General features: G+C 43.0%; 1 long non-coding RNA gene across 2 annotated transcripts; it reads left to right on the forward strand.

Moving 5' to 3' along the window:
- Positions 1-5,303: 5,303 nt before the first annotated feature.
- LOC125911266 (uncharacterized) lies at positions 5,304-17,769 on the forward strand. Of its 2 annotated transcripts, none has more exons than XR_007454306.1 (3): positions 5,304-5,366; positions 13,780-13,931; positions 17,312-17,769. It is a non-coding gene; the product is annotated as an uncharacterized LOC125911266 (long non-coding RNA). The 2 variants fall into 2 exon arrangements; XR_007454305.1 differs by lacking the exon at positions 5,304-5,366 and adding an exon at positions 11,892-12,660.
- The last annotated feature ends 6,156 nt before the right edge of the window (positions 17,770-23,925 follow it).

Genomic DNA, 23,925 nt, shown 5'->3' on the forward strand with positions numbered 1-23,925 from the left:
TGCGACTTTAGATGACTCTCTGTTTTACGCCTAACCTGACTTCTTACCATGCTTGGATAAAAAGTGTGCTGTTCTTATGTAATCAAGTGGTATATTTTGCTGAAAGCAACCCTGAAAACTGGCTTAGGGATCTAACATTTAAATCAAATAAAATCCCAGCTGATAAAAGCGACAATCATTAAAGGGTATTAACATTGAACTACGACCGAGTAAGGGGTCATTTAATCAAGACGTAAGTATCTGAATTTCTCAGTGACACCATCTGAAACAGATCTTCCTCTGCTAATCAGCCAAGTGGAGGGATGGAGAGAAGCGTTGGTCAAAATATTGTGGACTATCTTCTGGAATCAGTGGAAAGAAGCTCAACTGTAAATGAGAGTCTTCTAAATTCCACAGCCTTTGCCAGCTGATTTTATAAACTTCATCTCACGGTGGCATTGGTATCACTACTTTCATTTTAAAGGCATGTAAACAAAATCAAAGAGTTTCTGTCACTCACTCAGATTCACACCGCTGTTACATGGCAAATCCAGACTCCATGCTCTGGGCTATTTGACCCTGAGTTCACTGCTATTCCATTCTTCAGAAGTGAGTTCTTAGAGTTGTCCTACGGGATTCTTTTTCCTCTTTGGGCCACAGCCCTGGGTCTTATCTCAGGGGGACTCCCAGAGAGAAGTCAACACCCACTGAGAGAACAGATTCCTCTGTGGACCTGGAAGAACTCGATTCGGTCCAGTGGAGAACACGTCTAAGACACTATGATAGGTGTTGGGACAGGGAGGAGAGATCCTGGAATGGAAATACAAATAGAAGCATGACATGTCTTCAACGCTTTGCAACGGTTTTTCTTGCTATGAAGTCTTTTCTGCATCTGCCTTCCTGGATTGACTTCTCCCACTTGAGGCCCTCACTAGACCAGGGACATCCTCCACCTTTGCACCTCTCATGTTTCATTCCACTTGGAGCCTGTTTTACAAAGGAGAACTCAGCAGTTGCCCCCCCTTAAAAGGGCTGGAGGAGAGGAGAAATTTGTAAACGAAGCTAACACTTATTTTTCTCCCTACATTTGACTGTCCGCTCCTTGAGGGCAGGGAATGCATCTGTACTGAGTGTTTAGCACAGGGTCTGGGGCATAATGAAGTTCAGAGTGAATCACTACATGAACGACTTGGGTAATGCAGTCTAGTAGTGGAGAGAAACACTTAAACGACTCAGTAAGAAACCAGACAGGTCAAATTCAACTGACTAACTAAGGGTCAATTCAACTGATAAGATTTTTCCAAATAGGGGTTTGCAGCTGAAATAAAAGAATCATCCTAAAACACACCGACAAACATTGAAACACTGATGAGAAGAATCCATAAAATGTGCAGTGTAACATCTTTCACCTTTTTCAGGGTATCTTCTAAACGCATCTGTAGACACCATAATTTATTCTGCCCGCCATTCTCCAACTGCAAACTACAGGGGAAGGTGTGCAATGTTCACTGTAACAATATTTGTTTTCTGATCTGTTCCCCTCAGCTCATCTTCCATTATCTGTTTCACACGCTATGAGACTACATATGGGACATGCCTCATAAAAGGGCATAAACACCTTCTTTTATTCACAGTAAGGTGAATGGCTGCTATTTATCGAGTACCTATGATGGCTGAGGCACCCACTAGATTCCTGACAGACTGATTTTATTTAATCTTCACAAATATCTTGATGAAGTGACTGTTAGGTTTCCACACTTCACAGATGAGATTTCTGGGACCAAGTTAAGTAATTTACCCCCAAACTCCATGGTAACAGGAGGCAGAGTAAAGATGTGAATTTTGATTTGTCTGACTTCAGAGTCAGACTTAAACACCCATCTAAGCTCAGCAGCCTTAGACTTCCTTTGCAGGAAACAAGGATATCAAGCACCACTCAACTTCTTCATTTCCAGAGAAAAAGCACCCTCCTCATAACGGGTCCTGCTGTTCTGAGCTGCTGTGAGAGGGTAAAGTTGCAACTTTGACATGGCATGCTAGCCCAGCTCGACTGCCTTAAGGAACTATTGGCCATGATACAGCTGGGGAGAAAGTTGGGGCTGAAATGAAGTCACACTTTATTTCTGCATCAGAGAAAGGGGTCTTAACACATTTTGTACCAGCAACACAACAGGTCCCCAGTAATCTCAGGAGGAAGCATTTCCCTTTCTCACAGTTGCAAATTCTCTACTCAAATGCAGGCTTGTAAATAATTAGAATAACTAGAGTCAAATGCAGAGCCTCTAGAGAGGGAATTCATAAACACTGTGCAAAGTAGTTTATAAATGTCATGTTATGATTTCTTAAAATGGGTTAGGCAGGTGTTTACCCGCGCTTTTTTAGAGACCAAAATGATTTCACATTCTCAACTCTTTCTCCTGTGAACTAGAAATGGTTGCAGGCTATCTCTAAGGGAGAAACTGAATACACATACGCACATGCGTGTTAGGGCTGGAGGAGGCTCAGAGCTCAGCTTGCCTGGCCATCATCCAGCTGAGGCCAGGGGAGCCGGTGATTGCCCTCAGGACACATCCTGGGCGCATCAGTAGCCGAGCCCAGCCTGAAACCCATGCCTGTCTGTTCTCAGCGTAGGATGACTTTTATAACACCCGAGGGGAAGCAATGTTCATTCAGGGAGAGCAAGAGTCAGAATGTCATGTAATGACTTGGAAGGCTCATACCAAGTCAATATGCACCAATATTTTTTTTAAGCAAATATGAGGACTTTTACATAAATAATACAGATTGATTTTTTAATAGATAATAAAAAAAAAAAAGAATGGATGGGAAAAAATGAAACAATCATCTTATCACCCAGAGACAGTCGCTTATTGAACCTGGGTAGCAATGCCTCTGGATGTTTCTATGCTCACATGTGCTTAGAAATTGATTCTTTTATACACATGAGACCACACTATAACACTGTCCGATAATTAGCTTAGTAGCATATTTCAAACATCTTTCCAAGCGGATGTATCTTCATCTATGTTATTTTTATAGCTGACTAGCATTCCATGGCATGGCTCCTCCATAATTTATTAAACTGGTTCCCTAATGTGAGACTTCAACTATTTTTTTTCTTTCACTAATAGAAGCGATGGAAACATGGTGTGACAACTGGATGGGCTCGGCCCCCTTCCAGTGGTGTTTCCTTAGAGCTGTGTCGGGACGGACAAACTACTAACTTCTCCAAACTTTTTCCTCAAGGAGCAGTCACGCTTCTCACAGGGGTTGTTTGGTATCTTACGGGAGGGGGCGTGCATAGGAAGTGCTTAACACGTTAGTTGCTTTCCTTGTTACCATTTAGTTGGATGGTGTTATTAGTAACAAGTCTCCCACAAAAATTTTTGCTAAATTTTTGTGCCCACCCTTAATTATTTCCTGAGAATACGTCTTAGAAATTGTATCCTGAAATCACAAAATATTTCTAGATATTTCACATTTATTGCCAAGTTGCCCTCTTAAGACTATGCCAGGTTGCTGTCCCCTGAAGAGAAACCAGTGTGCTCATTACGTCATACATTCTCCACAACTGGCATTATGATTCTTTTGAAATCATCGTTGCCAAATTGAGTATTGATAAAGAGTTGCCATTATTGTTTGAATGTTATTTCTTTGCGTGTCAAGATGGTCAACCTGTTAAGAAGGTCAACCGGTTCCATCCATGTTTTGGCCATTTACATCCCTCCCTCCTCCCCTTCCTCCTTCTCTTTGGACTTGTCTCTGGCACAATCTTCTCTCTCTGAGATTGTTCATAAAGTCCATTTAGCAGCTGCTTTAGCCCTTTGGGTAAAAAAAAAAAAAAATCCTCTAGATTACATAAGCACCATGAGGTCAGGGATGGAGACTGTCTTCTTGGCTGTTCTCATTCTCCATAGTGCCTGGTTGGGAAATGGCCCCAGGAAACATTGATGGAATGACTGATTGATTGAATGGATGATGGATGATGGGTGGGAGACTATAAGAATGGTCCCCTAGAATCAATATTGTGTACCTACCAAGTGAAGGCACTGGGCTCTGGGGAAAAAAAAAAAAAAAAAACAACACATGAGGAACTTAGAGGGAGGAACAGGGTGTGCTGTCCCCGTCCTCGGGAACAGGAGTTCCTTCAGTCCTTGCAGATGTTACAGGAGCCGGGCAGGTCAGTATTGTGGTAACACAGCCACCACCAAGGGTGAGGGAGCATGATCTTGTTTTTTCTTTTTAATTGTTTTAATGTTTATTCCTGAGAAGGGGGCGGGGGGAGGGGGGCGGGTACAGAACATGAGCGGGGGAGGGGCAGAGTGAGAGAGGGAGACAGAATCCGAAACAGGCTCCAGGCTCTGAGCTGTCAGTACAGAGCCCCACATGGGGCTCGAACTCACGAGCCTTGAGATCATGACCTGAGCCGAAGTCGGCGCTTAACTGCGTGAGCCACCCAGGTGCCACGAGGGAGCGTGATCTTAAAGAGGGCAGTCACTTCTCAGCTCTAGTCAACTGCTGCCAGAGCAAAAACATGGGCTTGGAGCTGGCAGCATCTATCTGGGACGGGATGTGAAATCACACCGTTGGTTTACTTTTCAAACATTATGTAGGTCCAACAAAAGGTTAGCTGGCCCATCCGGGAGTTCTGCTCGGGAAGCAGTCAGCTCCTAGGAAACAAAACGGCCACACTGCAAATGAGGGGCGCAGGTGGTAAAGTGCAAGGGCACGAGGGAGGGAGTACTGCTTGCGGGCGGGAAGCAGCTGCAGACAGAGGTGAGGCATGAACCTCATTTTGCAGGGCGGCGTTCAGATAGACCGAAAGGGCCATTTGAATGAACGCTGAATGCATTTCTCGATCTTTCAATTGCAAAGAACTGGTGTGTAGGGCGTAAAGGCAGAGCCCGGGCAGAGTGCCTTAAGTGAAGTGGATATAGAATCCACCGTGAATATAGGACCTGGCGGATTCAGCAAGACGTTAGAGAGCTAGTTTGGGGAAGATGGCAAGCCCACGTCTCCACCAGACGGAGTCCCCTCCGGCCTCCACGGCATTACAGATACAGCTCTTACCCTGCCTTGTCCCTACTGCAGCGACCCAGGACACCACCAGTCTTGGACCCCCGCTAGCAGGTGTGCATGGCAACCCTAACTAGCTTCACAAAAACCAGGAGACTCAGGAGCCTGACATTGCAGAATGTATCCTGGCAGACTCCCGTTTTTCAAGCCGCTGCCCATCCTTTTTCTCTTTAAACAGCAGACTCATGTATGATGTTCTATTTTTCCATCTGAAAACGCTCCAACCGAACACTTGTGCGGTTACCATGGCAACTATCAGGTAGCATCGTCTTGTGCCTGAAGCTGAGACTGCCTGCAAGAAAGCCAATGCGGTAGTATATTGTTTCTTCCTGGACTAATCTTTTCCACCGTAGCCTATAGTGTTCCCATAATATATTCGATCAGAAGCTTGAGTGGTTTATTGAATTTAATGTGCCATGGCTCTCCTTCGACTGAGCAATCCATTCAGTGGTCGGCCTTTATTTTGAATCTTCCACTTGGCAATAAAAAGTGCAGGGCCTACTGTGGTGCATGTTTTGTGATTTCTAAGGTTCTAAGAAAGCAAATGGGTTTGCACACACAAACAGACTCTGTCTTTTTTAATCTCACACTAGTTGAGGAATTATTCATCTTATTTTGACTGGACCCGAGTGGGCTATTTGCCAAACATCTGATTTCTAGATATTGTATATATCACCAGGGGAGAGCTAATACATTTCTGTGATTAGTGAACACTGTAAGGAGGCATGGAGCAAAAGCCAGCTGGCTCAGCCAGACAGTGGCCATCAATCCTAAACCCTCCAAGGTGCCCCTCTCCACCTACGCCCTTATAGAGTGTCCATGCCCCCCGGCCTCCCTGGGCGAGAGACGTAAGGTAAGCAGAGGATGGGGGTATGTTTACCGTGGAAAGGGGCAACCCAGCAGGATGCCATGAGGGGTAGTGTTCTTTGGGATCAAGAGAATGAGACACTCGACTGTTTCACAAAGTTTCAGAGTAGACTAGACACGGGGAGAGAGTAGGGGATTTTAAAGGAGCTGTTATACACCTGTGCATGCACCTTTGCATGTCTGAGAGAAGCGTGGGTGGACACTGGAATCCTTTTGTGGGCTATGCTTCTTCGACTGTGAAACCACTCGGGATAGGGCTGGACCGCATAGGTCATAGCTTAGTACGCACTAACAATTTGTTCATCGGGACGTTAACGTTGCCTAATAATTTAATTAATACTCGTACCAAACCACTGACTAGTTATAAAATATTTAGCATTAGGCTTCTGGGTTTTGATTTTTTTTTTTTTTAAATCAGACCTTAGGCACACACTCATCATTGGCCCCAGCATGCCTTTCTTTGGTAATTGAAAAATCTACACGTTGGTTTACTTGCTAATACCTTGTGGACACCCATGAACCCATCATCCTCTATTCACAGTTCTAGATGTTGTAGGAGGTACAAAGAGGAGGAAAATGTGTCGCTTCTTCCAAAAAGCCTCTAATTTGGTGCGATAGGCTGATGATGGCTCCCAAAGGTATGTTCGAATCCTGCCCCTTAGAACGTGTGAATATCACCTTAGTTTGAAACAGGGCCTTTGCAGATGTGGTTAAAGTAAGGATCTAGTAACGAGCAGATTATCCTGGATCCTCTGGTGGACCCTGAATGCCATCAAAAGTGTCCTTATAAGAAAGAGATAGAGAGCGGACTCACCCAGACAGAAGAGAAGACACTCTGAAGACAGGGGCAGAGATTCAAGTGATGTGGCCGCAAGCCAATGAACACCCAGAAAATCCAGCAGGCATCAGAAGCTGGAAGAGGCATGGGATAGAGTCTCCCCTAGAGCCGCCAGTGGGAATGCAGCCGGGCTTAACATTTGACTTCAGACTTCTGGTCTCCAGATCTGTGAGATAACACATCTCTGTTGTCTGAAGCCACCAAGTTCATGGTAATTTGTTACGGCAGCCCTAGGAACCGAATACATTTGGTGTGATGGTGAGGCACGCACACAAGCAGCAGCAACCAGAAAAGCCAGCACTTACTAAACACCTTCTCTACGCTAAGCATTTTACCTGCATCCTCTCTTTTCACTCTCCAAACGAATGGAGTCCCTATCAAGCAGGGACTGTAATCCCCTCCACTTTGTATCTGAGCTAATTGAGCCTCAGTATCTTAGAAAACTTTCCCAGAGTCCTACACCTAATTAGTGGCATTCAGGGAATTCAAACCCGGGATTCCCCGCTGCTATCCGAAAGCAGAACATCCCCGTGAAAACTTTCATCCGCCAAAATGGTGTAAGCTGAAAAGTATCCTCTGCTTCCTGAAAGTTCCTGTTAGGCCACGTGGTTGAAAGACAGCCAAAAGGATTTTTGCTTTTACAAAAACAGCCTTAACTGTACTAATGTAGGTTTTTGTAAAAGGGAAGTGACAAATTGCAGACTCTTTGCGCGGGTGGGTGAGGGACGCTTGTACTGAGCACTGACAAGTGCACCCTCTAACTCAGAATTGAAACACATGCACACCTGAACTCTAACGTGCAGCTCAGCCTTAAGTGCCGAAACGAACATAGTTTCCTTCTAGATTTCCTAGTAGAAAAATTCTAGAGAGCTTAATAGAAGCTTCATTTTTCTCTGCACGCTCGGTCTTTATTTCACTGGTATTCTAAGCCATACCTCGTCTGTCTAATAAGAAAATTGCTATGTTTGCCTAGCAAAAAATGTGCAGAATGCCTTCAGGAAACATGGGGTAGACCAGTTTTGCTGAAGCAGAGCCGTTTGCATCAGAGAGTCCCAAGGGAGGCAAACAGAATTTTGGTGCGAGCCAGATTGCAAGAGGACAAAGGAAGTCTGATCTAAGGGATCCGGACTTGATTCCGTCATCAGAAGTCGGTGGAGGTGACTATGAAAAGACAATCAGCCTAGTAAGTAGGGGTCATTGGTGACTTTGAACTTAACAGAGTCTGGGGTGAGGATGATGGTAGACTGCAGGTGCTTAAGGAAGAAGAGGGCATGTGGACGTGGAAGCAGATGGGACAAAGTCCTCATTGGAGGTGTCGGGCAGTGGAATAAAGGTGACAAACAGTGAGAGAGGGGGTAGGTGGGTGTCTGGGCACCAGCAGGTCAAGTCTCTTCCCTGTAGGAGAGACTTAGTGGGTGTGGGGCTGAAGGAGACTGGGAAGGAGGGCAGGCATTTTTTTAATTGAAGTATAGTTGACACACAATGTTCCATTAATTTCAGGTATGTGACATAGTGATTCCACAAGTTTATACTTTACGCTGTGTTCCCTACAAGGGTAGCTACCGTCTGTCACCATACAACACTATTGTAATACCATTGACTCTATTCCCTATGCTGTACCTTTCGTCCTCGTGAATTACTCATTTCGTAAGTAGAAGCCTATACCTCCCGCCCCCCTTCAACCCATTTTGCCCATCCCTCCACTCCCTCCCCTCGGAAGCCAGTGATTTTTGTAAAGCCCCAGAGTAAAAGCAGGGGCCCTTCCTAGATTCCAAAGCAAGTGGATTAAACTGAGTTCAGTAATTCTCAGAGGGCTCCAGGGAGGCGCTGGAGTGTATGAACTCCTTCGAGAATCTGAAGTCCAATCTCAGACACACCAATGCTGTGATAACGTCTGTTCTTTAGTTTTTGCACGAATCACCACCTTCACTTCAAAATAGTCTGCTAATATTTAAAGTGGCTGAGGAAAGAAATTCCGTTTCCTTCTCGCCCCGGCCCAGCTCTGGTCCTGTGATGCCCAGCACAGAAGCCTTGTTTAATAAGTGTGAGCTGAAGGAATGAAGGGTGTCTACAGCACGACTCTACCATATAAGTTCCATGACCTTGGGCAAGTTAGCTAAGCTAGTTTCCTGATCGCTAACGTGCAGATAATAATATCCCAGTCGCAGAATCATTGTGAGCATTAACGGAGATAATGAGTGTAAAACATATAGCGTGGCAGCTGACACATAATAGAGAAACTACCAAGTTGTTGAAACCACGTTTTGCAAAGCCATGTAACAGAGCTGTCAAGACAGAAACTGTGAATCGAGCTCACTTGACTTCCAATTCAGCTCAGCTGCTTACTGTCTGGATGACTGTGGACGGTTTACTTATCCTCGCTAAAGCCAGTCTTTCATTTATAAAATGTGGACAATAATATTTACTTTATTAGGGATGTTTTGAGGAATTAGTGAGCTATTATACGTAGAGCTGGACTCTCCCTTCCTTTACATTAATATTTTAAAATTTGCGTAATATTTCACTTTGAGTGGAAAAAGAACATTGAAATTTCCAATAAAAATCATTTGGATGCACTCTCTTCTTTTTCCAAATGAACGATGCTGTGCTTTCTTCCCTATTTTCCCTAATTTAAAAGACAAGGCGTTATGCACTGAAAAAAATCTTTTAATGTTTATTTATTTTTGAGAGTGAGTACACGCAAGTGGGTGAGGGGCAGAGAGGGAGACAGAGGATCTGAAGTTCTGTGCTGTCAGCGCAAAGCCCCATGTGGGGCTCGAACCCACAAACTGTGAGATCAGGACCTGAGCCGAAGTCGGATGCTCAACCGAGGAGCCCCTCAGGCACCCCACACTGATAAACTTAATATCATTCCTTCCCTAGATTAAAAATGTCCCCAGGGGCACCTGGGTGGCTCAGTCGGTTGAGCGTCCGACTTCAGCTCAGGTCACGAGCCCCGCGTCAGGCTCTGGGCTGATGGCTCAGAGCCTGGAGCCTGCTTCCGATTCTGTGTTTCCCTCTCTCTCTGCCCCTCCCCCGTTCATGCTGTGTCTCTCTCTGTCTCAAAAATAAATAAACGTTAAAAAAATAAAAATAAACATAAAATAAAAAATAAAAAATGTCCCCAGCCTCTCTATTCTGAATGGGGTGGAACTTTACAAATTTACATATAGACATAAGAACATGATATTCCGTAATGTTCCTTATTCTACTCTCTCTGTGGTTGGTTTCAATACTTCAAGGTATATAAAACTAACAAGGTTCACACTTTCTATCCCCCAGATGATGTGAGACAAATGGGAAGGATAGCAAGTAAGATCTGAGAAGATTTTGGAATGTAGATTCTCACGGTTCACACAGCCTCTGAGTGCCAGCCCATAATATCACTTCTAGATGATTATTGAAGACATGAACATGAAAATATAACAATTAGATATGACACTTCAGGGTCTAAAATCCCACAAGGTTCTGCTTGATTAAAAATGGTCCATGTGGAAACTTTCAAAACCTGAAATTAGTTTCAATATATGAGGAACTCTTCTCACACAGACTAATAACGGACAAATGAGCTTGCTACCAGGCCTTGGAAATAGTCAAAGGAAGCACAGTGAATCAACGCTCTAAGTAATAAATTCAAAACAGCCATGTGTTCCAACTTTTACTCCATAGAGTGCATAATGATTGCGTGTCCATTTAAACCAAGGTTCCTGACATATAGGGGTTCGAGTTGCAACGGGAGAGACAGACGTGGAAACATTCAACGTAGGTGCTATAATAGAGTGGGTCTTGAGGAGTGGGTCTTGAGCAGTGGGTCTTGAGGGTGCCCAGTTTGTGGAGAACAAAGCCCTGAAGCTGGATTGACAGATTTAGCAAAATATTGAATTATTTGGTCTTAATTCACTGGCTGCAGAATGAAAAAGACAGTTGGTAGAGCTCAATTTTCAGCAAAATATGAAGCTCGAATTTCACATTCTTCCTTTTTAAGGTATCTGTCTCTTCTGCCTCTGATAGGAAAGTGAGGTCTTGGTGCCATGATGCATTGAAAACTAAACTTGAAAAAGAGGAAACACACACAACCTATTGTTTATGTGACCTATGTGCTATCAAAATACTGATTTTTGTGGTGAATTGTTGTTCCATTTCTTTCTCATTGACTTGGTAGGTAGGTATACTGGGTACAAACTAAGTGAACCCAGAAACAGCAAAAGGCCCCAAGAAGATAAATCTATCAAGAATTATGAGAAGACTGATGTTACTAGAAAAGAGAGAAGAGTCAGTTGAATGTAAATTTCAAAGCTGTCTTTATCATGCCTTAAAAAATTCCAGGTTTCAACGTATTTTTAAAGTCTTTGAATTGAGAAGCTCAGAAATTGGTGCTAGTCCTGCCTCTGACTTTTTCTAGGTCTGTCCTACCTCTGGATAGGTCACCACCACCGGTGTCGGCTCCCTAAGCCTCTAAAATGAGGGGTTTGTATACCCAGAACTCTTTTGGACCTAAGTAAGAGAAATTCAATTCAAACTGGTTTCATTTTTTCAAAGCGGGAACTTCATTGGTTTTGGTCACTGAAAAAGGTACACCAACTTCAGGCATAGCTGCATCTAGGAGCTTTGAATTATGTCACCGGGACACTGTACCTCTCCATCTATTAGCTCTAATGAGCTCTAATTTTTATTGTGCTGGCTTCCTCCTCATGCACGTTCTCCCTCTGTGATGACAAAATTGCTCCTCACATCTTCAGCTTTTTTCCTAAACACGTAAAGCCCAGCAAAAAAAAAAAAAAAAAAAAAAGAGTTTCTCCTTCACCGTAATCCCAGGAAAAGTCCCAGAATTGAGTTTCATTGGATTTAATTGACTTCAGGCACATCCTTAAACCACTCACCTTGTGAATGGGGAATACAGTGTTTCAAACTGGTCGGGCCTGGGTAAAATGGAGCCACAGGTAGAGTCAGTACCAGGTCTGAGAGCGAGGGAAGACTGATTTCCAAAGGATAAGCCAAGAATCGGCTACAGAATAAAGGGGAAATGGAGTTTGGAGGCCCCTAAACAACAGATGTCCACTGTAGGATGAAACATATCGCCTGTAAAGCCCCTTCTAACCCGGAAACCTACCTCTTGAAACCTACCTCTTTCCTTTATGAGGTAAGGAAATTGTCACCAAGAAAGGCCCGGTGATTTGCCCGTCTCACAGTTAGTTAATGACAGAAACCGAACCTCTGGTCTCCTAAGCTGCAGTCATGTATCCCACGTATTTTCAAGGGTTCCGACTGCAGGATCACAACGGACAGAACACCAAGCGGTTCATAGAGTGTGATCTCTGCCACTCCGGGAGAGCATCGCGTTGAAGGTCACTCCTTGTCTTGCTTCTGAAGATGCCATTAGGGACTGCTGATAACTGATCGCAAGTGCGCGGAGAACCTCTGCATCGCCTCATGCGATTGGTTGACTCCACTTCAAACGTGCCATATACATCGCACCTGTTTCCAGTCCAGCTGAACACGCTTTGCGTTCTCATTTTTAACGTCTTAGAAGAACAAGCTCGTGGTTACCATAGCAACTGTCCGGCGGCGACTTCTGCTTGGAGATGAGAATGCCAACAACAATACTGCTTCTTTTTCTTGATCTAGACTAGCCTTGCGGGTGGGCCCAGGCACGGGTGATTTTCTCTTATAAGCTTCTCAGATGATAATGTACGGCCAGTGTTAGGAGATCTGATACAGCCTTTTAAATTCTCATTAAGACTGGTCTGGCCAAGAGTTCAGCCAGTTCATTCAATCTCATGCCTCCTGTTTCACTTCCGAACTTCCCATAAGTGCCTACCTGGTGACTTATTTAAAACCCTCTTCTCAAAGGAAAGGATCTGGTCCACTCTGGCGCAGTATGTGATTTCTGGCTTTCCGAGGTGCAAACTCATGAATATTCTTAATTAGAACTGGGGTTTCTCCATCTCTTTCAAATTGGGCTATGCTGGAACTTAATTGCAGCAAGGGACTAGGGACATCTGGCAGGTCTAACAGCCATGATCTGTGGTTCTGAATATACCATATGAATTATCAGCAGAGTAGTGCGTCACTGCTGTTGCTGATATGCTGTGGAGATGTGGAGGAAGAAGGAAGCAAGGCAAATAATGACCTCTCAATTAAGTTTTCCAAAAGGCCCAGATGATTAACTGCCTACAGGCAAAATTTACTCCTCAATTGAAAACATAAGCAACAACATAAAACAGGAACACCTGCCATCCCAATAACTTAGGGATGGTGAAAAGAAACATTCCATTTTTTTAAATTAGCGCATGCCCAACGTGCGGCAGCTCTTTTCCAAATGATTTTATGTTCCTTCCTTCATTAGTGTGAAGCTTGAAATAAGGTCTATTCAGTTTCATACTATGGACTTGATTTCTGTCAAAACATTGTACTGGTTATGACCTAGGCAGTGATAGACGTCTTTGAGGGAATGTGGCTCGGTATTTAAAATGTGGTCCTTGAAAACTGAGTGAGAAATATTTAGTAGGGAACTTCTGCCGCCTTATTTTTGAGCTCTTAACAGAATAAATTTAAATTTTGTGATTGAAAATCATGTGGACCATTTTGGTAAATAATAATACAGAATGTATTCAGTAGATATTTATGGAGCGTATCCTGTTTGCAAACTCTTTAGATGCGATAAGGGATATAAAGATGACTGTTCTTGGTATGTTTACAATCCATATGAGGAAATGAGGGAGACGTTAATCACTACAATGCTAGGCCATATGTGATAAAGCAGGATAGCGTTTTGAACGTGGCAGGGAGAGAAAGTCACATAAAAGGAGCAATAGGAACAAAAATTCCTAAGGGACAGTGGGGACAGAGTGGGTGGGAGACGAGACTCACTGGGTGTCTAATGGTACGAGAAGCGGGTTACAGATTCTTTTCCACACACGTTATCACCTTTAATTCTTGCAACAACCCCACGAGTTTATTCGCAGATAATTTCCAGATAAATAGACTCAAATTCTGAAATCCTAACTCATTTTCCCCAGATCACTCAAGCAATAATATTCACACTCATGGAAAAATGATCAGCTCAGTTCGACCACCCCGAAAGAGGAAAAGAGGCTGGAATGTAGCCAAAGAAAGCAAGATCACACAGGGCTGGAAAGTCAGACCGACGAGTTCAAAGTCAACTCCACAGGTAATGTGAATCATTCGCAGCCTGACCTAAATCTCAGCCAGTTTGCCTGTGTCAGGAGAGCGATGACAGGAGTCTGATGCCACCCTTGTGACGGTTCAAAGCCCTCCTACGTTTCCCATGCTTTCTCACACTCATTTCCTCTCACTTCCCGATGGCTCCGTGCTCCTGTGCCCTGCACATTTGTGTAGACATGATGCCCAGCTCCACAGGTTCTCCCCAAGGCCACTACTTCCAAATATTTCATAAGCTTGGCGGCGTTCTAAAAGTGAATGGGGGTCATGAAACAAGACACATCAAGAAGAGAGGTATCTATGACCCCGGGCCCATTCCTTCTATTTCCCAGTCCCTGCTTTTTGACTTTCTACTCCTTTTCCTTGTGACACAGGCAAGATGCTGCTCGTATTCATCTGTTTCGGGGAAGTTCCACCCACACCCTTGAGTGGGTCCTTGGTGCTTGTCTTCAGCAACCCCTCCCCACCCCCCTCCCTGTGAGCTATTTCTTCTAAATAAATGCAGAGTTCTCCTCGGCAGGAGTTCTAGTAGATAGATGGACGGGATCCTGAGAGCCTGAAAGCAGGGAGACATGTACTCAAGGCCATCGCCCAGGTGCAGCACAAGCCTATACGGACTTTACCCAGATGTTGGCAGTAAGGGCGGAAGAATAAAGGGCAAACATGAGACACGAGGAAGGCGAAACTCTATTTCAAGTGACAGGAAGAACTTTTCTATTTCGTAGATTCGTTTGCACCACGAAAACTACCTAAGTTCTTAATGAGGTTTATGGTATTTTTTTTTTCTTTCCCATCAAATGCTTTAGTTCTATCTAAGTTTTGGACATAAGGCAGTATTCTCTCTAGTTATAAAATAGAAAATCAGCAGGTGGTCTCAGAAAGGAATTTTCCTAACAGGCTGTACACTTTGTCAGAGAAAATTTTTCATGCCACTAGATCTTTTTTAAAATCATGATTTACTTTCCAGATATTTCCACCTTTATTTCCATTTCGCTTGCTTTGAAACACAGTAGATTAACTAGAGCACACGGTTGTCTAGGATCGGCTGAGCAGCACAGAACACTGACACAGTGAGAGAGCGGAATGTGAGTCATTTGTCTTCTCTGCAAGCACACACAAATGATCCTTTCCTGCCATATGTTCCAGAGAGTTCTTTTATTTCCCTTCAGGTATTTGACCCCCTATTGAATAGAGGCATTGATCAAAGTGGAAGCTGTAAAGTGACTGATAGAACAGCTTTAGTTCTCAGTAAATCAAATGTTAAAAAAGAATCAAAAGTTAAATTCTTGATGTTTAATTCCTGTTCCTGAGCCTGGCTTATGTGGACATGAGGATATTGCTTAACAGTCTTGTGCTTCTGGTTTGTCTTTCTTTCTTTCTTTCTTTCTTTCCTTCTCTCTTTCTAGAATAGACACAGCCAAGAAATTCTACAACGAGAAAGAATTTTTTTTGACTTGTACTGACCTTAGAGATGAGACTCCTTAAGTAAAAGATGGTAATTTGAAATAAAGCTCCTTGTGTCTATTTCCAAAGAATTATGACTTGGAAGGTTCATGTGAGGTGAAGGAGAACAAGAAGAAATAGGCATCGAGTTGAGATGCTGTGCCAAACATCTGGAGGAGAGAATGAGAGCATTATGGGAAAACAGATGGAGGGAAGCTCGGCCAGATAAAATTAAAGGAAAAGCCGCTCAACATCTGATTAGCTAAGAGAATTCTATGTAAAAGGAAAATATCTATAAAACCTGTACTTTAAATTGTCTCTTGACATAAAAACACTTTTAAAAATTAGAGTTCTTATCAGGCTTGAGATTTACTTTGAAGGTTTTAATTTACTAATTACTCTGTGCATTGTCTTGTTTTGTTTTTTAATTAGAAACACGACCCTAACTGATAACCAAAAGGCTTATAGATAAAGACCTACACTAAAAATTATTTCTATGCTATTTTCATTAACCCACTGAAATTCTGCTTGAAAAACCAGGGTCTAAATTAAGCATTTGTGGGTGTGAGTTAAATGTTTGTATTTATCAAGAGAAGCTGATAATACCTCTTTGGAAATTGGCTTTACCTCTGCAAGAAAGAGCTTACTGTCGCGTATGAACATTTTATCCATCAGTTATGTTGAGCACAGAGGCTGAGGGTTCAGAAGCTTTGCAGAGGTCCATGAAAATGTCTAAGATCTGATCTTAAAAATTCATTGGGTCCAAATTAAAACACTAAACTCTGAATAAAAACAAATAATTACATCAAGAATATATATTATCAAAAGCAAAATCACAAAGATGGTTTCAGATTCTTACAAGAGAATATTGTACCATTTGTAATGTGACAGATGGGACTTGAGGGCTCTATAATAGGGACACCCAGGTCCTACAGAGGCTGTGGAATAGCCTTGCTAGTGGGGAGAAGCATCCTTCCAAGAGAGCACACACACCCTTATGTTAAGCATTTCTTTTGTAGCCCAAGGGAAAAATCATCTTTTCCTTTAACATCCAGAGGAAATGGTTTGAGTCACTAATTCAGGCCCCAGGAGATGTAGAACATACTCCTCATGACTCTGTGGTATTCTCCTGGAGTCTATTGCTACCCTAGTTAGCTCCTGCCCAGACTTCCTGCCTCTTCTGACTTCTTGATCCTTGCTTACTTTCCCTTGTCCTGTGAGTCCTCTCCTCTTTCCATGCTATGTGCAGCCACCTTTCTCCTCATTTCTTCCAAAACACACCGCCAACAAAAAGCCATTGTTCACAACAGACTTTTTTGAATGCTTGGGTATAAGGAAGAGGGACCAGCACCTCATGGAATAATAAACAACTCAAAATTGAATACAAGGGAATAGTGTTCTTATAGTTCCTCATCCATCCCCTAAGGGGAAGTTTCCTATCAGCACTTTCCTGCCTTGCACGCTGGCCCGCCACCATATTTCCGGGTCCCCTCTCCCTAGCAAGATTCCCATTTTCCAACTCTCCTCTCCTAGCTCCAGGAACCCCTGCCTACCAATAAAAAGTGAACATTCCTGTCACAAACCATCTAGCTTGTGTACTTTCTTTTGCATACCTAGTGATGTCCCTGGTTGCACTTTCCTAGCAAATATACATTTTGCCCTTAAATTCTGTTACATCCTTGAAATGTGGACACTGTTAAGTAACTTTCTTTTTCTTTCTTTCTTTCTTTCTTTCTTTCTTTCTTTCCTTCTTGATAGTAATCTTTACCTTTCTATGACTTCTAAAGAAGACCCACGTGCTCAAAATAACAAAAGGCATATGTTTCAGTAAACCTTCTTTCCCCTGAATAATTACTTTCTGACTTTTTTTTTCTTTTTTCTTTTCTTTCCTTTTTTTTTTTTTCTTTTTTTTTTTTTTTTGACAAGGCTTTGAGAAAGAGTCCTTGGAGATTCAAGTACTTTGTTGATTAACAGAAGAGACAGTACAAAGAGCCATGAGACCCAGCTTTTGCTTCCATGGATCAACATATTTCAATTCAAAATACTGACTGAGTCCAGGGTAGGGAATTTAGGAAAGAATTATGTACAAACAACCATCATTAGAAGAGTTAAATAGAAAGAGACAAACATAGGAATGATAAGCCAACAGAGGCCCCAGGGAGAAGGTAATGTGTGAGTTAAGCCTTGAAGAAGTAGGATCACATCCTGGGAATGCTGGGGCACCATTTTCTTCAGTTTCATTTGACTCTGGACATTGTGACTGAAAATGTGCCCTAAGAAGTCCATTTTGTCTGGATGACATACTTGAAAGGAGAAAACCACAATGTTCATTTACTTCACAAATAAAGACAACATTCACTTATTTTCACCGAGTTTGCTAAGCTATCAACGGACTCAAGATACTCTTTGATTCTGACTCGGGCTCAGTGCACTATTTTTCCCCATTTAGCCAGCGATGATCATTTCAACTTGCTGTGGACAAGCACGATGCTAGGAGACAGGAACAGACATGGAAGAACACACAGTAAGACATGGCCTCTCTGATCACCGAGTGAGGAATAATACGGCTACAGAGAGAGAACTGCAAAACGATGTACTAAATGGCATCATGGGAATGGTCAGGGATAGCCATGGGCACAAAGGGTGATCGACTCTCCCCAGGGATGTTGGGGACGGTTCTAAGCGGGGGTAACACCTGAGCCCCTTCTCCAAGGCTGAGAGGAGATCACCAGGCAGCAAGGAGGAGGAGAACATTCCAGGGAGGGAGGTAGATGATGCAAAGGGGGAGAGCACAGGGAGGGGCCCAGAGTTGAAACGTCACAGAAGGGGAGCTGGAGAAGCTGTGCCATGTGCTTTGGATGCTCATGATTAAAACAGGTCCTAAGGGATCCTGTGCGTGCCACTGAGAGGAGGAGGACGAGGGTTGGTCAAGGACAAGGGGGCCAAAGATGTGGGGACATAGACTGAATGAGCAGGGACTCTGCCCACACCCAACCCTACTCCTACAGAGCAGAGCTGCTTCAGTGTTTTATATATTGGGATGCCATATTATACTTCATTTGGGCAAGAAAAGGGAAATTAAAGCTTAAAAAACAGATGACAATGAAAAGCAGGAAAATGGCAATTGTAGATTTGTGATTTAGAAAGACAACTTCACCATCAGTTACAAAGTAGATTGGAAGACGTGGAGACCATGAAGGGGTTTATCGCAATGGCTCGGGAGAGGTGATGAAGCTTTGAACAAAGGCATGACATAGTTTGAAAGCCAAGTATAACTACCTCAAGGTCTTCAAATGTACTTTAGGGCATTTTGTTTTTAAAAAAAATTTTTTTACAGTTATTTATTGATATATTTTTGAGGGACAGAGACAGAACACAAGCGGGGGATGGGCAGACAGCGAAGGACACACAGAATCCGAAGCAGGCTCCAGTCTCTGAGCTGTCAGCACAGAGCCCGAAGCAGGGCTCGAACCCACAAACCACGAGATCATGACCTGAGCCGAAGTCGGATGCTCGACCGACTGAGCCACCCAGGCACCCCTACTTTAGGGCATTTTGTAAGGCCAGAAAGTGTTCCAGAGATCTAAGACCATGCTGGGTAAAGAGGGAGAAATGAATAATACATAAGACTACTTACTCATTTCACTTAGACCTGTGCCCCTTTACCATAGCAGGAGGGGTGACATGCTCACTGCCCACTGGTTAAATGGGTCCATTTAGGACTGTCTTCAGGACTGTCTTCCTTATGGTGGAATCCAGCTGACAGCTGGTGATGGGGAGGATGGGCAGAGCACCAAAAAGGTGGCAAATGCAGACTGGGAACCCCTAAAAGGTATAGTCACTTCTCTGCCTTTGACGCGAAAAGAAGTTTTTCATGCAGAACCAGAGGATAATGTCCCTAGTCTATTTAAGGCACCCCCGAGTTCACAGGAGTAAGACCTTTCTCTTCCCCACTTGCCCATAGCCTCTCCCACACGTGTGCTCCCTCGACCTTGTTAATTCCTGCTTCCCTCCCTTCCTGTCCCCAAGGTCCCTCTCCTCTGTGCATTACCAGTAGCCTCCCTCCTCACAGACTGTTAAAGACTCCAGAACCCAAGGATGGAGGGGAAAAAGGAGGGAAGACCATCATTGTGGCTGAGCCTAAGGTTAGAAATATAAGATATAGTTAGACACTAAGTGAACTACAAAGATTACATTCTGCTAACCAATCTTCTTATAGCTCATAATGCTAAGAGTGCTTCCAAAATTCTGTTGCATTTCAATATGGATAGATATTGCTAGAGATAGATATAGATGTTTAGATATAGGTATAGATACAGAAATTATGTGTATACATATTTATACACACAATAGTTCCTCTATTTCCTTAACTTGAAGAGAAACCTAGTTCTCCCAAGGAGAACAGAGGTGGTACACCTTTCCTGCCACAGTTTTAAATATTGTTTCTAACTTAAAGAAAGTATTTACATAATTAGATGCTAACATATTAGATTTTTCTTTCCCAAAGTCACATGCAGATTAGCAAGAGAAACCTAAAATAGAGCAAAAGACACCAAGACCCAAAGAGACCACTGTAGAAGATTCTTGGAGGGGTGGGGAGGATTTTTGACCTTCAGAGCATCTTCAGCGGTGGGTATTTCAGCTGCTCTAGACAGAGCAGAAGAGAAGAAGCCCTCAGAGAAGAAGCCAGGTCTCCTACCTAATTCCCCTTAGAGCAATACTGGGAACCTCTGTGCCAGTGTACGTGGATCAGAGGCAATTCTAGATTGAGGCAGTGTCTGTCGCTGTGGGTTTTCCCCAGTTTAATCCAGAGGAATTGGCATTGTGGCAGAGTATGTGTTTACACACATTCTTGTCTTGTGTCTTCATAATATGCACTGGCTTGAAAACAAATATGAGTCACTGACCCTGCCATAAACCAGAGATTGCAAGAAATAGAGAAAGAAACAAAGACAGAGAACAAGAATGTGTGGGAGGGGAAGGAGGGAAGGAGGGAGGAAAGAAGGAGAGAGAGAGAGAGAATTCTGTTTCCTTTTTGAGCATCTTTAAGCATCCTTAAGACAAGTTGTGACATTCCTCTATTTGTCCTGAACCCCAGCTTCCGAGGGTGATTACAGTTTGTATTAACCACCATTCCAGGAAAACTTGTATCCCTTCTAAAGTCAGGCAAAACCAAGAATGTGGCAGTCATAAAACTCCCATTCTGCTCTAACGGAATCAGTATTGCCACCTCAGGAATCGGGGACGTAAGTCCTCTGCAAAGTTGTCAAGGAGGTTCTATTTTTGGCCCCCAGTCTGTTTCGGCAGTGATGAGAAAAAGCAGGCCAGAAAAACATGAAAAATAGTTGAGGGCATCTGTAATATCCATGAAAGGGACACGGAAGAAACTTGCATGTGTCAGATGGAGGAGAAAATTTGAAACAAAAGGAAAATCTGGAGGCAGATTATTTAACATTCATTTATGCATTCATTCAACAAATATTTGCTGAGTCCCTACTTGATGCAAAGCACTGCACAGGGCGATCTTATGGAGGATATAAATATTAAACAGGCTCAGCTCCTGCCTTTATCTTACAGTCAAGTAGGAGAGATAAGGCATGCATGTATTTATTATTTAGTGGTGCCGTGTAAACGTTTGAGGTGGGAATCTGTGGGCTAAAAGGCTATATTAGTCACTCTACCCAGAGTGGAGGCACAAATCAACCTGGCCCACAGCACCGTCAGCCGGCACATGGCAATGACCTTCTGGCCTTTCCATAACCAACAGCCCACAGGTCCTATGTCACGGACCCAGACTCTAAGGAATGCAACTGAGTCCTCTCTCTTTCGGAGGTAGCGATGGCTACGGAATTGCAAAAATCCTGTATTCAGTGGCAGAGGATTTCAACAGCCTAACACGAGTGGATTCAGAATTCAAGGAGGCAGTGGTCTGTGGTGGCTTAGCGCAGAGGCTTTGGAAGCACAGCCACGGGTTTGCTTCTCACTCCTGCCTATTGGTTCCTCGACAATGAAATGCTCTGAATCTCTGTCTCCTCCTTTGTAAAATGTCATTTGAAAGGATACTCTGAAGCAATGTGCTCTGAAATAGAGTACTCAAAACACAGACGTTGGTAATAAATAGAACGCTAAAAAAAAAAAAAACAAAAAAAAACCCAGACATTAAAGTTGTCTTGGTCACTTTGTGTTCAAAAGAGCCCTGTACTACTCTGCTAGGGGTTAGTCCTGCAGCTTATGCTCGATTTTTCCTTTTGCCTTGTGGGGTACTAGATTCGCCATTTTCTCATTCTCTCATCCTTTTAAATCATCGTGGTAAAATATACATGACATAAAATTTACCTAACCATTCTTAAGTGTGCAGGTCAGCAGCATTATGCACATTTGTATTGTTGCACAGCCATCACAACCATTCATCTCCAGAACTTTTTTCATCTTCCTAAACTGAAACATCGTACACATTAAACACCAACTCCTGTTTTCCCCTTTGTCCGGCCTCTGGCAACCACTATTCTTTGTTTTTGTGAGCTTTTTTTTTTAATGTTTATTTATTCTTCAGAGAGAGAGAGAGAGGGAAAGAACAAGCAGAGGAGGGGCAGAGAGAGGGTGACACAGAATCCGAAGCAAGCTCCAGCCTCTGAGCTGTCAGCACAGAGCCCGATGCGGGACTCGAACTCTTGAAACGTGAGATCATGACTTGAGCCAAAGTCGGATGCCTAACAGACTGAGCCACCCAGGTGCCCCAACAACCACTATTTGATTTTCTGTCTCTGTGAACGTGACTACTGTAGGTAGTTCATACAAAAGGAAGTATGCGACATTAGTCCTTTTGTATCTGGCTTATTTCACTTTGCGTTACATCTTCGAGGTTCATCCATGTGGTAGCGTTGTTGGAATTTCATTCCTGTTTAAGGCTGAATAATATTCCACTGAAAGTGTGTATCACATTTTGTTTATCTGTTCATCCATTGATGGGCATTTGGGTAATTTCCACCTTTTGGCTATTATGAATAATGCTACTCTGAACATCAATGTATACATACCTGTTTAACCCTTTCTCGTTTTTTTGAAACAATGCTTAAAAATAGTAATGCTGTATTTTTAAAAATACTCTCTTATCCCTCTAAGTGACAATATAAGGATTGGTGAAGTAGGTTCTCTTTTACCTATTCTGTGACCATAGTGGGAGTATCAGGAAAGTTATTTTATTTGGGTCCTGTAGAGGGTTCTCTGATAAGCCTCTATAACCATAAAGCAAGTACCCTTAAAACTGGCACAAGTTTTGTCAAATCAGATAGGCTACATTTAAAAATAATTTATTAAATGAAAAAAAGGAAAATATACTATTGTTGAAAAGTATTACATTTGTCATGAATAAATTAGGCATAAGGAAATAGGGATTGACCAACAATGGCCCATGGGCCAAAACCCAGCCCACTGCCTAGTTTTTATGGTCTACAAACTAAGGATGGGTTTCACACTATTTTAATGGTTGAAAAAAATCACAAAAAGAATAATACCTTGTGACATAGTAAAATTAAACACAATGCAGATTTCAATATCCATTAGTAAAGTTTACTGGAATACAGCCACATGCATTTAATTATATACTGTCTATAGCTCCTTTTAAAGTACAATGGCAAAGTTGGGTAGTTGTGATAGAGTTTATATAACTCTCAAATTCCAAACGTGTATGCTCTAGCCCTTTATAGAAAAAAATGTGTCAACCTCTACCATAAATCATTGATATAATCAATCCCTCATTTACAGTTAAAGAAATCAAACCCCAGGTAAGTGTCCTGTCAGACCATAGATTTTAAAGCTTGAGTGGCTAGGGGCACCTGGGTGGCTCAGTCAGTTAAGTGTCCTACCTCGGCTCAGGTCATGATCTCACGGTTCGTGAGTTCGAGCCCTACGTCAGGCCCTGTGCTGACAGCTCAGAGCCTGGAGACTGCTTCGGATTCTGTGTCTCGCTCTCTCTCTCTCTCTGCCCATCCCCTGCTCACACTCTGTCTCTCTCTGTCTCAACAATAAATAAAACATTTTTAAAAAAATTAAAAGCTTGAGTGGCGAAAAGGAATCCATGCCCCAACCCCCGACCCTGAGCTCCTAACCATCTCTCAGTGTATTCCTAGGTTACAGTATAGTGGTTTACCTTACAGATGTAGATTATAGATGAAGACATCGCTGTTTCACATTACTAATGCAAGACAGTCAGCTTCTGTTCTTTATTTCCTCTACAGAATGCTAGGAATACAGAGCTGGATGCTTAGTTGTTAGCTTCTTTGTGAGGTTCACATCGGTTCATATCTTTAGGTGTTGACCTTGGTCTTCAATTCCTTAAGCACTATTTCATATAATGTCAATACTTCCCAACTGCTCTTGTGATGAATCCTGTAAGATTCAATATGTCATGAGGCTCTTCTTGACATGGCTTCAACTTACCTTCCCGGTCTTATTTCCCCATCTTTGCTTTCCCCTCTTCGCTCCTTGTCCTCTATGCTCACAGGACTTCCGCAAACTCTCAGCATCCTCTGCAGACCTAG

Source organism: Panthera uncia (genome assembly GCF_023721935.1).
Source record: "Panthera uncia isolate 11264 chromosome C1 unlocalized genomic scaffold, Puncia_PCG_1.0 HiC_scaffold_3, whole genome shotgun sequence".
Classification (NCBI taxonomy): Eukaryota; Metazoa; Chordata; class Mammalia; order Carnivora; family Felidae; genus Panthera; species Panthera uncia.